Source organism: Apus apus, chromosome 8, assembly GCF_020740795.1.
Source record: "Apus apus isolate bApuApu2 chromosome 8, bApuApu2.pri.cur, whole genome shotgun sequence".
NCBI classification, from domain to species: Eukaryota; Metazoa; Chordata; class Aves; order Apodiformes; family Apodidae; genus Apus; species Apus apus.
The window spans coordinates 22,416,639-22,433,576 of NC_067289.1; the positions used below are offsets into that span (position 1 = coordinate 22,416,639).

At 46.4% G+C, this 16,938-nt stretch overlaps 1 protein-coding gene across 6 annotated transcripts in view; it reads left to right on the top strand.

The window, feature by feature from the left end:
* MECOM (MDS1 and EVI1 complex locus) overlaps positions 1-16,938 on the top strand; it is a 332,845-nt gene that overhangs the window by 268,558 nt on the left and 47,349 nt on the right. The gene's annotated exons all lie outside the window — the stretch shown is intronic.

The following is a 16,938-nucleotide window of genomic DNA, read 5'->3' on the forward strand; positions in this document are numbered from 1 at the left end:
AGTGGCCACAAAATTCAGGATGCTGAGCCAGGAGAGCTGAACTGCCACCATCCTCCAGCCTATGTTCCTCTGCAGCATATTAAAAAAAACAAAAACATTTTGCCCCATGATTTCCCTACTGTGAGCAAAGGGAGTTCTGTGCAAATATCTGTTTTATAATGTTTAGCACAAAGCAGTGTGGGCTGTACACCAGGTAATGTTCCTTCTCTGACTGCTAAACAAACACTTGATTTGTTACCCTTCTGTCTAAAGGCAATGCAGGTTTTAGTCTTGCCCTCAGTGGGGTTAGGATTTCAGGATGGAAATATTTTATGCTTTTGCTCTGCACTTTTGAGTATTTTGTTTCTGGTGACTTCACAGAGAATGTGGGAGGGGGAAGGGATCAAGAGCGTTGCTGTCAAACCTGAGTCAAACGGTGACAGTTTGTCTGACTGTATGATACTGGTTGTCTGGTGAAACTCTGACAAGTCCTATGTGCTAGAGGTACCTTCTTACTTCCAGAGATTCACCAAGCATATCCCTCAGTAGTTTATTCTTATCATTGCTGGCTGCCTTCAATTTTGGGCAAAGACATCTCAAAATGAAAACTTACCAAAGTTCAAAGCCTCATTTTTTATATTGCATTCTTCTAAAATGCTCTTTGTTTTCTCTCTCTTAAAAGTACTGTATTCCCCTCACCAGCTCTCAGTTTCCCATTGGGATTTTAGCTTTAAGATGCAATCTTTGCCTTTACACATCATCTCTGTGCCTCTTTGGGTCCCAGCCACGAGGGTCTCACATGGAGATTCGGGGAGGGCAAACAAGGTGATGTCAGTATCAGACCAGCTCTGCAGCCTCCTGGGGACTCTCTGCTCAGGAACAGCTAAATATATTTTTCCTGGTATATGACTTCACTGCACCAGCAGCGAGATACCATCTTGCCCTTTGTGTTTGGGCTGGATGACATTTTCTTCTTTCCCAAGGGGCAGCAGCACGGCCCCATCCAGACTGGCAGGGAGGAACGGCCCAGCCCTGTGCCCAGATCTCCCTCTGATAAGGAGCTGGGAAACTCCAGTCTGGTTTTGCTGCCTCAGCTGGCAGTGGAGGTGTGATGTTCAGGATTTGAGCTTGAAATTTTCTGCGTACCGAGTGTACTGTTTATGGAATAGCACTTGGCTTGGCTTTCCTTCCCTGGGCGCGTTGGGTAACAGGCGTTTCTGTCAATACTCATTTTTGTTTATTTTACTCCTTATTAAACGTGAGCAAACATTCAGGTGCATGGATATATATATATATCTGTGCTGAGCTTAGACCTACACACGCACATGCTGACTGCTGCTGTACTTAGTTGGCTTCTTGGAAGCTGGGACTGCTTGAGAAGAGAGGCAGGAGTAAGGGCAAGCAGCTGGAGGTTGACACCACCTCCTCACCCCACTTGTCCAAACCCCTGGAAAGGGTTTGAGAAGGTCACTTCTCTCCTTCCCAGTGCACCTTGTATGACCAGTTGATTTGCAAAGAGGCTAATGTGGAAAGAATATAACTTTGGATATTTGCAAGGTTTTAATTTCATAGACTCATAGAATCACAGAATGGTTTGGACTGGAAGGGACCTCAAAGGGATGATCTAGTTCTAATCCCTCTGCATGGGCAGGGACTCTCACTGGACGAGGCTGCTCAAAGCCCCATCCAACCTGGTCTAGTGACAGGATAGTCATAGTCAGCCATGGGGGAAAATGTTGGGATAGATTTGATAGTCCTCACTCCAGCTGAATATGAGGTCTGCAGCAAGGGCAGGTCTAGCAGCTGGATTTACACCTGCATAGGCTGGGTCTTGTCAGTGGCAGGTTGGATCTTCTATGTCTAACTGGGGTGTAAGGTCCCCCTCATCTAAAGGCTCTATTTGTTGCTTAAATACTTCATTTTCACAGCAAACATCACAGAATTTAGTATATGGCTGGAGTTGGCATCTCAAAACCCTTCAATTTTGGAGTGTCAAGTACCCACTGATTGCAACGCCAAGCTCCCAAAAGATTCTACATAGCTTGGCACGGTATTGTTGTAGGTATTGGTAATTAATGAAATGAAACAAATACAATGCTATCTGAGCAGGAGATACACCCCAGAAAAGAAGAGGCACAAAATGCCTCAAAGGATTAATTAGTACCAAATGCACGTGCAAGGGGTTCAGCTGACACTTGTACCAAGGCACTGTTAAAACCAAAGGGCATCATTTTAGGATTGGACCAAGTAATTTATTTTGGGGGAAGTCTTAGGCAGAATCTATCCATTTGTGGGGTTTAAAGAGTTTGGTTCACTTATTTACTTTGGATTTTTGTGTTTGCTTTCATCCCCTTTTGTACTTCCTTGGACAAAATCCAAACAGGCAGAGTAACTACAGAAAAGCTGTTCTCACCACAGGGAAATAATGTATTATGCTAATTCCAATTAAAGGAAATTTCTGAAACTGCAAATATAGCCTTCAAGAGAGAAATGAAAAGTGTGGAAATTAACATTCTTGCCAGATTTCCAGCTCAATTCTGCATACTCACGGGGTTTGGGTCAGGCTCAGAGAAGCATCCAAAATTTGGGGATGTTTATCCAAACCTTGTTTCTGAACCTTCGAAGTTCACTCCTGACTAATCATGATGGAGTTAGTGGTAGCAGGATATGAATGTACAACATTTAGCTTAGAAATTGGCAGCTCCTCATCATTTCACAGCTAGGAGCCTTTGACCAAATATCAAGTCTGCTAACTGAAACAAAATTAAATAATACCTTGATTTGGTCTCCAGCCACACCACCTTGTGCTAGAGCCCTGGAAGATCTTCCAAGCAGGGCTAGGCCAAGCAGGCTTTGGCTGGGGGGCTTCCGAGGAAAATATTGATGTTACCAGAAGCATCCCCTGTGATTCAGGAGGTGACACTTTCCCCACATCAGTGTTGAACCCACATAATGGTTATGTGTACATAGGTGATTTTTCAGATTTGGAAAATTTCAGATCTTTTCTGAAGGGCTCAGATATGTCCACCTGAAACACTAATGCAATAACCGAGAGTCATTAATTACCTCCTAAAGAAGCAGACTTCTTCCTTTGACATTGCTTTTGCCATCACACTCTTTGTTTAAACACAGGGGAGGGGAGTTGTGTCCTTTTTTCCCACTTTAGGGACCTCTCAAATTATTGTACACTCTACCATAATGCAGCAAGCCATAATATTAGGTAAGGAGATGCCGTGGGTATCCATGGATATCAGCCTTGAGTACATCACCCAGCTGCCCCCCAGCCACTCACCTATCTTTTTTCCACATACGTTTTATTTTAGTCAAGGTGTGTAACTCTAAGTAGCTGTATCTGGTTTTTATTCTGGCATTGAAATTCATGCCCAGAGTAAATCCATCCAAGTGAAAATGCTTCCGAAGTAGAAGAGCACTGAAGTGTTCACTTAAGCTACACTAGAAACAAATTTGACCATGTCAGCTTGGGTTGCAGATACATACTCTGTCACCTAAAATCCCTTCAGCTTGCTTAGACTTGCCTCTGAATTATAGATATTAAATCTGCAGGATTGTAATAGAAGACATCCCACTGAAACTTCTGTTTTATAAAAAAACCCACAAAACCAAAACCTGTCAATTGAGAGTAACAACAGACATCATAAAACACATTAAGAAATGTTCAAAATAGATTTAAAAACAGTCCTTATGGCTACAGAAAATACTAGGATTTTCAAAGTTCAATGATTCCTCATTTTGAGAAAGATATTTCTAAAATTGCTTAAAACCTGAAATGAGCAGAAATAAGTGCTTACTTTCTACCAGACCCTCTATTCACCAGCAGTATAGATGTGCAACTGCAAAAGGTTTTTATAGCAGCAATGTGACAGTTTAAACTAAGCACCTCTGATGTAGGTTTGGCAAGGTAGTGGCTTTGATGTAGTTTATGCCACTCAGGTATCAATTTTTTTTTCATTAGACAAATATATTTGCAAACTATACCAGGCTCTACAAATTGCATCAATCTCCCATCACCTTTACCCTTTTTTATATATAGTTGCCTTCTCTTTCCAAGCAAAATGAACAACTCCTTCATACATTGCTTTTTTTCTCTTCCCAACACGAATTGATGAATAGCTCCTCTTTGAATTTGAAGTGGGTGTCCATGTTGGAAAGTGGATTTTGTGTGTGTGCACCTTATAGCATCGATGTCCCATAGCGTTTGCATCCTGAGCATTTTGGCATCCCACAGAATGGAAGCTTGTGGGCTTCACTTTCCAATATATTTAGTAGTTCTTGCTATCAGTGTCATCTTGGGGCTGGTAATAAGGAGTCCAAAGAAGGAGAGAAAATCTGACTTGCTGGATGGTTGTAGAAATAGTTCTTGGGGCTTGTAGAGGGAGCTGGGTTTGGCTTTAGGAAAAGCAGGAGCAGCAGAAAACCTGTTCCAAATGTTTGTGAAGACATGATGGGCTTCCATATTTTCAGGGAGGAAAATCACAAAATCACGTAACGTATGACTGTTGACAACTGCAAGAGGAAGAAATGCTTTCCATCCCAAAACACGTTGTACCATCAGAGTTTCAACAGCTCCTCTTTAGCCATTAAAAATGAGACATTTTTTATTATGATTTCTGCCTTGGGCTCTGATCAGCAACATAGAAACAGCAAGCAGGAGCATATGGTTGCTTAACCTTCCTTCTTGTTTCCTTTTACTCTAAGTTCTTGAAGGGCCATAAAATAGAGAAATAAAAAAGCCACTGAAGTGTAGTTTTGTTAACTCTATCTTCTGAACATTAAACATTGCTTCAAATTTCTTATGGTACATAAAATGTTTTGCCTTGCTGTATCATGTATACAGAACTTCAAAAAGTAAATGAGATAGCTCAGAAAATGTAATGGATGTCTAATAACAGCTCTTTAGATCTCATGTTTTTAGCATAGCATCTTTTTGTTCCTAAAGGTGCTTTTAACATGATCTCTAAAGCTATTTATGAAGTCATTTATTTTTGCATGGTGACAGGTCTTATTTTGTAATTAGCCCACGCTTTCTATCTTGCATGAGCCCTTCCCCCCAAATGTTTTTCAGTCTTCATCAACCCTTTTGTTTTCCTTCCAGAAGACATTCACCCTAATAACTCCCATTGCACCACGCAGCACATCCTAGCTACCTTTGGCACCTTCTGCAAAACACTATGAAATCATTGCATTGGAACAGAGTTAGGGGTTGTTTTCTTCATTGGGCATTTTCAACATAAAGAAATTTTCCTGTTTGTCTTCAACTCATTCATCACACGAATTTCAGCTGATGGTTTGTAACCACTTTTGCCCCACATCCTGTTCCAGCAGGCCCCAGCCGTGCTGTGGAAGGGGCTGTCAGCAGGAGCAGACACCGGGTTTGCCCCATCCAGCTGGAGCTTTAGGCAGAACTGAATTGCTATTTAGTTTATTTGGGGCATCTCTAGTGTGCCCAGACACAGTTTATTCTGGTGCAAACTGGTGTGAGCTCAGTGGGAGAGGCGGCCTCACCGATGGTCTCTAATACATGGTCATTTGCATATATGCAAGGCAGTGAAGTTAGCAGGGCTTCCCTGCCCCCTTGCCAGAGGCAGCACTGGTGTTGGTTTCCTCTGATATGTCAGGCAGGTCGCTGTAATCAGTCACCCTCGGGCTTTTCGTGCCAGCTCCTCCGCTCCTGCTGCTGCGGCGTGTGGGGGCAACTGCAGAGGGGAAGGTCTTCGGGTGCCAACACAGGTCCCAAAACCTCCAGGGCTAAAACAGAAGATATTTTAATATTCAGCAGGGAAATTTTCTCCTCATAAGCCAGCACAGAAGGATGTTTGAAGGCATGGCCAGATGTGTTGGCTGCAAACTCTCCTTGGAAAGCTGGCGGTGGCTCCAAATCCAGCATGAATGGGGGGTCATGGCATTAGCAAAAGAGTTTTATGAACTGTATCCTCATGATTTAACAACCCTGAGTATCTTATGGCAGGTCTTTGCACACAAAGGTCCTTGGGACATGACCCAGTGTGTGTCCACTGAAATGTGTGTGCAGGGACTAACGGGGGTGGTTATGGTGGAACCTTGCTTGAGGGACCTGGGAGAGCTGGGAAGTTTGGAAGGAAAGGTACAGAGAAGAGCTTGATAAATAAGATGATGTGAAACTGAATCACTGCATAGATATTAATCACAATTATAAAATCAATAGGTATTGATCTGTATATATCACACAAATAACTGTGCCTGAATAGGTGCCCAGATTTAACATGCTGATTACATGGCAGTCAGTAGAAATAACTTAAGATCTGACGAGTTATTATATTTTAGTTGTTCAGTGCTGTAGCTGAAGCTGATATTATCTCAGTGAAGTCTCTTAAATTTTTTCCTTCCTGAAGTTCTTGGTAACAAGTATATTTAATCAACAAACCAAAACCAAAGAACAGATTTTTGGCTTACAAAATCCTCTTGAGCCATCAAAGGTGAAGTCCAAACACTCCAAATTCTTCTAAAAATGTACACCTTTTATTCTAGCTTCCATTTACTTTTACTACTGGCTTAGCTCATGCAAGCCAAGGTCACTGCACTTCAGATGTGTCTGATGGCCACTTGGCTACTGACAGGAGCAGTAGTGCATCACCTGGAACTTCATCCATGGTCACTGAAAGCTTTGTGTGGCTCTTTGGAAGTCAGGACAACAAAGTCTTTGTTATATCCCATTCATATATATCCTGTTTACCTCTTATTCACTTCATAACCCTTACACTGGTGGAGCAGCACTGGATCAAAAGGAGCAAGGATTAACTGGAGGTTTGGGGGTTCTGGTCTGTGTGCTTCTGGTTTTGACTTCCCTTCTTTCCCATCAGTAGATATATTAACAGGAGAAGGATGTGCTTAACTCCCAGTGTGGTGAATAACTGTCACTCCAACTGCTTTCTTCAAGGATTGAGATTTTCACTGTATTCTTTGTCCTCACATTTTGCCTGCTAAACCCAAGGTAAATATAAACCTAACAGATATGTCAAAAGGCTTCAGACCAATGACTTGTCACCCATAGCCAAGCATAGTCTGAAACTTCTGCAGAATTACTTCCCATCTTTATTAATGGATTGATAATGTTACTTTTTCTTTGATGGATTGGATTTGCTGAGTAGATTTCTGGGCATACAAATGATTTTTTTTTGAATGAAACCCTCACATTTTATAAATCATTTAAAACAATCTGGGTTCTTCTTCCTGTAGAAGTATTTCCTGGTCCCAAACAACCTTGATCTAAACCTAATGTTTTCTGCTTAAGACAAAATTAATGAATTAACTTAATTAAGTAATTCTGAAGTGCTAATGAGCACTACTACTTTCATCTTTTATAGCATTGTTAAATAAACCACAAGCACTAGGGAAAATTGTGGTCATTCATATTGTAACATCTATTCGTGCTTTATCGCCCAAGCCACCAGATTTCCTTCATGCAATATATGACTGGCTTGAGTTTCTGTTCACAGCCCCTGGCAGGACAGCTTCTATCTTCAGTTTATTTCTAGAGGTGTCACTAATGAGGTATTAACATTATGGAAAGCATAAATATCTGGCATATTCTGAGATCCTTGCAGAAACCCAGAGACACTGCTCTTTGGTTTGCTCCAGACCTTGTCCAAGGGCTGAAGCCCTCATGTGCTCCAGCACACACATGCCAGCACTGTGTTCCAGCCCTGGTCCTGGAGCTGAAATTTGTGGTGGGATCTAGGACTGCTTTTGGCTGGAGATGAAGCAATTCCTCCCTCCACAGCCCTGCGAGAGCCTGGGTCTGTGTTGATTGTCCTGTGCTATCCTAGGAGTCCACAGTCATTTTGGGTGGAAATTACACTCTGTCTGGGCTGGATCAACAATTCAGGCCATCAGTTCAGCTCCAAGGTAGCCAGCTGTCTTATGTCAGGGCTGTCTTCAGCATTTTGAGCTACTGGTGCTTCCCTGGTGAATGTGTGACCCAGGCACTGGTCTCACTGAAATTCCTTGAAAAGCCAACAGGGATGACCACTTCCCTCAGTCCATGCATCTCATGATAGCTCCCTCAACCTCAGCAAATCTCCTGCTTTGCCCTTTGTGAGCATCTGGCCTGAAGGATGCGCAGGGAAGTTTTGTAAAGGGAAAAAAATATCTCAAGTGCCGTATTTCTTATACTGGATTCTCAGCAATACAGACAATACAGTCTCTGAACTCCTTCTGGTGGAAAGGCACCTCTTCTTAAAACATTGCCTCATTTTGCTTCCACGGACCCCAAATATTGCAACCTATCTTGAGCACATGCCCATTCCCTGTGATTTTTGCAGTCCCTCAGTGAGGTGTAGCAGTGGCTGGTGTTGCGGTTGGGACAGTCGCTCCCCAGCTCTGCCTGGGGACAGTCATGATCCATCTTATCTTCTGTACTTGCATGACTGCAAGGTGACTCCTAGCAACAAGCCTTGACCTCATCAACTGCATTTCATGTTTCCCCCACAAAAGGCGAAGGCAGAGTTTTATACATCCTCCTCAAAACTGCTTCTATAGGAAGAGCTTTCATTTAGGGTACCAATCAGTGTAATGTGCTTAAGTTCAAAGATCTGTTCCAAAGCATCAATTGTTTATTTCCAAACCTAAAATACTTTCCTAGCTACAAAAGGCTGATAAGTGCAATTTCTGCTACAGATGAGCCATGTCAAAGCATGCAGAGCTGTTTTAACTGGCAGAGACCAAGCAGACCCCCCTATTTACACAGGAGAAGTGGTGAACAGCAGCAGGCAGACAGGAGTTTCTGTTCATTACACTCAAAGGGAAGAAGGAAAAAGCAAATTCTTTGTGAATGAAAGTTCTGGGAAAATATTGCATGAGGTTCCTTCCCAGCCCACCACCAATTTTCTCCGTAAGCAAATCTCCATATTCCATCTGTCAAAGCAAAATGATGATCTTCCCATCCAGCAGACTTCTTATCCTGTCCATGCCTCCTATAACCTTTTCAGTGCAGAGACTCATGTTTATTATTTTTCTACCCACAAAGGGTCCCAGTTTCAACTGGGGCCTCTAGGTGCTGCTGCAATACTAATCATACTACTACTTATAATTCTGCTAGTATAATTTGCCCAACAGCTTAGGCTTAAATAAGTTATATGGAAAAATGGTTATAAAGCAGTCTCCATCCTCCCTCAAATTCTGCAGGTCATTTTGCATCTGCAAAACTCAGTTTAGGGATTGATATGCATCTTACATATTGTATCTTTGGAGAGTTTTCCTCTGAATCTCACACAAAATCTGCAGCATGACTTGTGGATGAAAAAAGCCACAGGAAAAAAGTGCCTGAAGCTGTACCACTTACCACCCTGCTCCTTCACAAGCCTGACTGCTTCCCCCACCCCCAGCCTTGTTTTATCAGCATGGTGCTAAATTACCAAGTTTGAAATTTCTTCAGCAAATAAGGGATGCATGCCAGAACACAAGTGCCCCAAGGGATCTGAGTCTTAGGGGGAAAAAAACCCCTTAATTTCCAAGTTTATAGGTAGCAGCACTTTCTTGGAATTGGAAAATGTTCAACTCATTTATGAAAGAAATCTGCCACAAGGATACGCTGATGTTCACAGCTCTTTCATTAATAACCCATTGTGATCAACACACATTTTTTTGGTTATAGGACAGGTTTATTTTGACACCTGCATCAAATATATTCTGCCCCCTCCACCGAGATTTTCCCAGTGAGCAAAATCTCCTTGTTGTGCAAAATCTCTTTAGTGCAAACCAGGTAGCTCTAGGAGTAGGATTTTTTTCCAAAATTAATCAGGCACCTTTACCCATGTGTGACTAATTTATGTGGAGCAGCACTGCAAATGCGTGTCGGGGCGGCTGCTGTGTGTGCACAGGGCAAGTTAAGCATTTACTGCCCGGGCCCTGCTTTCCCCACCCAGGCTGGGTGCACACAACCAGCTCTGCCCACTGAGGGTGGGGAACCCGACCCACTCACATGGCACCTGTGGTCCAAATATTTTATGACTTTATCCCGAGGAGATTGCCCGAGCACAGGATAAGGATCAACCTTGCCTGTTTCTCCACTGGCTGAATAAATTAGCATTCCTGAATTTCAGCCCTCAGCTTTACCTACCAAGCATGACTTGAGCTCTTGATAGGGCTTTAACTTATTTATAGTTTCATAACAAGTCCGTAACAAAGAATTCTCCCTCTCCAACCCACATGTAAATAATACCTAACACTACTGGCAGGGCTTGGCAGGGCAGTGATGTTTCCAAGGCGGTGTTGATCCTCAGCCTGCCTTAGCAGGGTTTCTCTCCCCTCGTAGACAAGTGCCTTGCAGTAAGAGGAGGATTAATCGTTGCTATTAGAGCCATTGCTTTCCTCTGCAACCTTCTCTTCCCAAGGATGATGAGTTAATTCAGCTGGAACGATGTTAGTTCATCAAGTTTTGTGGTTTATCTGAAAATCGAATTGCAGTAATTTCATATGCCAGCTGACTGTTTAGTTCAGTTTAGTTCAGGTTTTAGACAACTCCTGTCGATGCTCATAATGAGTTTAATACAAAATGTAGGTGGGATGAAACTGTAACACCGATGCTTTCAGGCAGGTTTTTCTTCCCCGCTGCTGGAGCTGGTTATGTTGACTGTCTGCATGTGTGTTTCTGCATGTAGGCTGTGTCCACCTCTTCTGCACCTCCGCTAGAACCATCCACACATGTACATTTAAAACAGCAAATGCAAACCTGAAAATTTTAAAATGAGTGTTTGACTTTTTATTGGGTGATAAATTGCTTCTTACACTTATAAAGTCCGCAGGTGTTTATGTCCACTCCTGTATGCCTAGTTAAAACTGTGGCTACAATAGGAATGCTTTGAAAATAGCCAGTCACTCCTAAAATTTATTATTAAAATAGAATTACCTGTTATGCTTCACATTAATTCTTATAGTGTAAAGTTCTGTTGTTTAACCCCTCCAGTCCTTTTTGGCCTGGCATTTTCCCTGCTTTGGTATTTTCTTTTCCATCCTTTTGCTTTGCAAATTCTGTTGCCAGACTCTGGATAGTGCTGAGTCCTGAGTGGTGGCCCAAGGCTCGCTGACACACACCTATGTCCTGTGAGGCTCTCCCTGATGCCACAATGGACTCTGAGGCTGGAAAAGGTCTTCCAAAGCAGGCCCTCAGACTGCTTGGTAAATGAAAAAGCTTGAAAATTAAAAATTTGGAGGAAGTGGAGAGTTACTGGATCTCTGTTGAATTCTTACATACATACAAAGGAAGTCTGAAAATCCTTTTACTGTTCTTTCTGGCTCTTTCAGCAAGGGTGAATGAAAGAGTGGTAAAAAAAAAAAACAACAGACCTTTTTTTTGTATTTTTGGTAGGTTTTAGAGGGCTGGGTTCAAGGTTTTTTTATTCTTTGGGTGGTTATGAGGAAAAGAGCCCTTCCAGGCTGTCCTGCATGCAGGGAGAGCTGCAGAATAAGGGCATTGCCAATGGAGTTTCCCAGATTCTCCAGAATTTTGGCTTGCTTTCAAAACATGAGAGAGGTAAAGCACAGGAAAACACACAGCTTCTGCCTGGACTGGAGACCAGCACCCACGTCAATCAGCCACTGCCTTAAATTGGTGGTAAAACGAGCTAGCTAATGTGGGTTTCTTCCTTGACTTTTATCTTAGCTCATACTCATGCCAAACTCACCTGATGGGGACTGTCTCGCCCTGTGGGTGCAGTAACCCTGAGTGTGAGAAGGGCCCAGTCTGGATTTGGAGGCTTCCAGACTCTTCTGTAATGGAAGTAATGAACATTATGAAGGAAAACAGCAACAGCCCTCAGCATCCAGAGCCAGAGCATGCACCTTGGCAGGGAAAGCTGTGGGGGAAGACCTGGAGGAGGAAAACAAGATTTCTTCCATTGCAAGGAGGGTGCTCACAGCAGGGAGTGGACAAGCAGCACTGCACCCTTCAGCATCACATTTTGGGGTTGACTATGAAGGGTTCTTTGCAATAAGGCATTACATTATCTCTCCCTGCAGTGAGGAAGGGCAGTTTCTGCAGGGTTTCCAAGCCTTCCTCCCCAGGGCAGGGGCAAATTCACCCAGGCAGCTGGATACTAGTCACTGACCTATTTTTACATCTTCCATATTGATGGAGAAGGCAAATCTGTTGCCATCTCGCTTCCTCTCTTGGTATACACTAACACACGAGATCCAAAACCCTTCAGGCTTGAATCCCCATGGCACAGCTCAGTGCTGGCCAGAAAACTTCCCACCAGGCAGCCCTTGCTCAGGAAGTTTTCCCTTATCAATCAGCCATGAAGGCACCCACACCAGCGGGATGGGATGGAGCCAGTGGGATGTGATGGAGCCAGCAGGATGCAGTGGAGCTGGTGGCACAGGCAGGTGCCAGCCCCAGTGCTTGGCACACTGATGGATTTGAACGTTTGAGAGCAGGGCAGGACGCGAGGGCAGTGGGTCTGCTGGGAGAGAAAAAGCAAAGTCTTTCTGCTCGGTAGTTGTGTGGCTCCTGCCAGTAGCGGCATCGTGGCTGTTCTGGACTGGAAGAGGGGGTGTGAGCAGGGAGCAGCACCCGTGGGAGGGTGGGGATGGCTTCACCCACACCTGGACCCTTCCAGCACTGCAGCATCACGCGATCGCGCCTGCCGTGCATCAGCTCCGCATGGGCACCGTGCATGTGCTGGATGTATTGATTTACCCCAAACCTAAAGAGCTGCGCTGGGGGGGTCACACAGTAGGAGCAGGAGGACAGCAAACCTTTTAAACCACATGCTGCCTCTGTGCATGGCTGGGGCTGCATGTGCTCTGCAGCTTCCTGAGCACAGCCCAGTCCCTGCAGCAGTCGCAGAGGTCCTTCAACTTTTTTATCGCCCGCACATGCTCCACTCTTATTTTTTTCACGGATATGGGGTTGTTTATTTTTTTTTCCCCAAAGGCAGTTAGTATTTGCAGCAGGGGGTGTGCGTCTTTTCTGCATACTCCTCATTTCAGACCAGTAAATACCCCTTGCTGCCTGTCTGTGGGGGAACAGCCTGGCTGGAGGCTTTGGGTTTTGCCAGAAAGTGGACCTCCGCCTCTGGCAGGGTGAGCCCCGGGGGTCCCCAGAGCCTGGGCAAGGGGTGCTGGCTGTGGCAGAGCTCTGATCCCTCTGCATCCCACAGCCGGGCCGGGGGGAGGAAACCCACCCTCCAGCAGTGCCGGCAAAGCCAGCCTGACCTGAGCAAATGAAAATAATCAAAAGTAATTAGAAGCGTGCTGGACTGCTCCTCGGAGATCTGTGCAAGAGAATAAACATGCCGGAGCCCTCCGAGCCACTGCAAAGGCCCATGTCTGAGCTGTTAGGTGCCCTGACCTTGTCCACATAAAGACGTGATTTATGAAGTGCAGGGCACAGCAGCAGGGCTTCTGTCTTCTCCAGAAGAACCAAATTACTGAGGTGGAGATTAACATGCTTTCAGTTGGGCCCATTTCCAGACCAAGGGAAATTTTTTATTTACATTTTTTTACCTTTAATTTCCTCCTCCTCTCCCTCACTTGAAAACTGCCTTTTGGCCAGGAGGGACGAGCCCAGCAGCGTGTGAGGGCAGGAGGGGTGGCCAGGATGAGGCACCAGTGTGGGGGTGCACCAAGATGCCCACCACCAACCACCTCTCCTTCACCTGAGGGTTGGAAGGGGTCCAGCTCTCCCTCCTGAAATAAGCAGCAACACTTGTGGTTTTGCAATGCAGGGAGAAATTAACATGCACAAATTGTGTCACCTTTCCTGCTTGTCACTGTTTTCCTGGGTCTGTCCAGGAGCATTTGGGTATGTTGAAGGGGTGTTGTTTTCTGTGTGTTTGCTTTGCTTTGCTTTTGTTTTCTCCTTCGCCCCTGCTTGCTTCACTCACTATTTTAAACACGCATGGCAGAGTTAGTCAGGATGTTCAGTGTTGTGTTTACTCACCTTGAGAAATATAACATTAAACCTCACTTAAAAACGTGGTTATGAAGTGCCTTGCTCTATAAACGTAAGGATAATATTAAGCTTAACATAAACATTTATAATATTTTTAAAAATCACCAGCGACTTGTCTGATTTTTCACTGTTGTCCTCTGTGGTGTTTGTCCACAGGAAGCCCATTAGAAGTGGACAGTGCAGTTATTTCATCTGGCTTTGGCTGAGCTGCTTTGCTTTGCTTTGCTTTAATGATGTGCTGGAATGCACGATGCCCATAGGGTCTCCATTATGAGAACTTTTACTTCTGGGACGACCATGAAGTTAAAGGCTTAAAAGAGGCATCAGTTTACAGCCTGGTGGGAATTACTAGCAGACTCGAGTACTAACTCCTTACTGCCTACACTAATATAGCGACTGATTTTAAATAAACAATTGCAAAAGGGACCCTGTGGAAATACATGGGCCCCTTGAAGCACCTACCAAACCATCCAAGGGGAGGGAGAAAAGACCGTAGCTGTGTTTAAAAGATTCTTGCTTGAAAGAAGAAAAACATAATATATATATACGTATGTGTGTGTGTAGTTCCAGCGTCTCCTTACATGACCGGCGGTAAGACTCGACCCCCCGGCGCCTCTCGCTGCGCCCTGCCACGAACCCCTCCTGTTCGGGGGCATGTGCCTTCCTCCTCCTCCTTCTCCTCCTCCTTTTTATCCTCCTCCCCCTTCTCCTTCTTCTTCTCCTTTTCCTCCTCCTCCTTCTTCTCCTCCTCCTCCTCCTTCTCCGTTTCCTCCTCCTCTCCCCCTCCTTTTCTTTTTCCTTCTTCTCCTCCTTCTCCTTCCCCTCCTTCCTCTCCTTCTCCTGCTTCCCCCCCTGGGGTCGCGCTCCCCTCCGCCGAGCTGGGCTACCGGCGTCCCGCCAGGAGCGGTGTATGAAGGGGCATTACCAAAAACGGAGTGTTCTCCCAAAAAAACCGCGCAGCGGCGCGGCGCGGCCCGCCCCGGTGCCGCTCCCGGTGCCGCTCCCGGTGCGTGTCCCGGCGGCCAGCGCCACCCAGCGGCCGCCTTCGGTACCGGAGCCCCGGTGCCCGCCGGCCGCGCTCCGCCGGTACCGGGAGGCCCTTTTGTTTATCCACCGGCGTTTCCTCCTTTTGTGGCGAAGCGGGGAGGGAGGTGCGGGGGGTGTCCGGCTGCTATCGGGGCCTCTGATCAGGCCTACGGGCTCGAGCAATCAGTTTCCCAGATTACTTGTATTTAATACACAATGCATCATAAAACAAATCCCTCATCCTGACAGGAAGAAAATAGAACAGCTCATAGCTCGAGCCGGTCCAATTTATGGCTAAATTAAAAGGAAAAAAAAAAAAAAGAGAGAGAGAGAGAGAGAGAAAGAAAGAAAAATAATAATAATAAAAAAAGCTCCAACAATGGGGGAACGGAGGGCGGGCAGGAAATCAATGGTCCGGCAAAGCGGGCGGGCAGCGCGGTTCTCAGGCCCGGCTGCGATGGGAATCTCTGCCAGGTTTTTTAAGGTTATTGACAAAGGATTTTTTTCTCTCTCTCTTTTTCTCCTGTCTTACCTACTACCACTGCGTGCGCGCTTTTTCTTTTTTTTTTTTTTTTTTTCCTCCCCCCCACCCCTTTTCTCTCCCCTCCCCGCCTCGAACAATAGCTATTATCTGAAATAACAGTTCAATGTCACAGATAACAGGCCGCTGAGACGAATTAATCATCATCTCTTGTCACCCGGCTTCTCGCCCTCCCCCTGCCCTCCTTCCCTGACCCCCTCCCCGGCCCCCCGGGAAAGAAAAATCGACTTTTAGTCTAAGAAATATATTTGCACTTTTAACCAAAAAAAAAAAAAAAAAAAAAGTAAAAAAAAAAAGTGGGTGGCACTTCGGGACCGTGCAATAAAAAATACAGTTCAGCCCTCTTTTATTTTTTTTCCTTGTCCTCTTCCCCAATTTACACAACTAGACGCGTATCTTGCCGTAGTTAGCTCGGACGGTGGCAAACTTCGCGGGCCGGTTTGCGTCTTTGCTCCGCGGTGGGGTTTTGGGGCCGTTCTGCGAAAGCGGGGGAGCCCCGGGGGCCGCGGCTGCCCCGCGGGTGGGAGCGGGCCCGGGCCCGGGCCCCGCGGGCGGGCAGAGCCCATCCTGCCGCCCGCTCCCCGCGCGGGATTCGTTACCAAATAAATAAAGGGAAAAATATATATATATTTTTTTTTTTTAATCGTTTAGGAAGAGCAGGTAAACGGTGGCTCCGCGGCGCCGAGAGGGGTGGTCGGGAAATTGGCTGGGCAAAAACATTTAAGGAAAAAAAAAAAAAAGAAAAACAAAGGGAAGAAAAAAGTTGCATTTCATTAAAAATTATTATTAATAACCACAGTGACGGCGATGACGAGAGAAGCTCGGCTGAGGAGCGGGGCGCGCTGGCTCCTGAAGCGCCGGGAGAAGCCGTCGGGGCGAGCGCGGTGCGAGTCCCCGCTCGCCTCCGTCCCGCTGCGGGGGCGAGCGGGGGGCGAGCGGCGACGGGGACAGGGACGGGAGCGGCCGGCGATTCAATAGAGGCGAGCGACGAAGGCCCGAAGCAGCGCGCACGGCCGCGGCAGCCCCCGCCGGCCCCGGGCGGGGGATGGGGGGCTGGGGGGGGGGGGGGGCTGCCGGTGAGCCCCCGCGGCGGGGCCACTGCTCGGCGACCTGGCGGTGACCCCCGGCCGCGGGGCCGCTGTCGCTTTAAGCGCGCTGGGAGCTTCGCTGCCGCCCGGGACGGTGTGCGGGGGGGGAAGGACGGGAGGTGGGGGCGGCCGGCGGCGCGGCCGGGGCTGTCCCGCTTTAAAGAGACAGTGCCCGAAAGGGGAGCGGCGGGCTGGCAGGACCCGACGGGGTGGGCGGGGAGGGGGGACGGGCAGGGCCGGGCCGGGCGCTGCCCGGGGGTGCGGCGGGGAAGAAGCGCCGGGGGCAGGCTGCGGGGGTGGGGAGAGCCGCCCGCCCACGCACGCACACTTTTCTCCCATCCCCGGCGGAGAAGTGA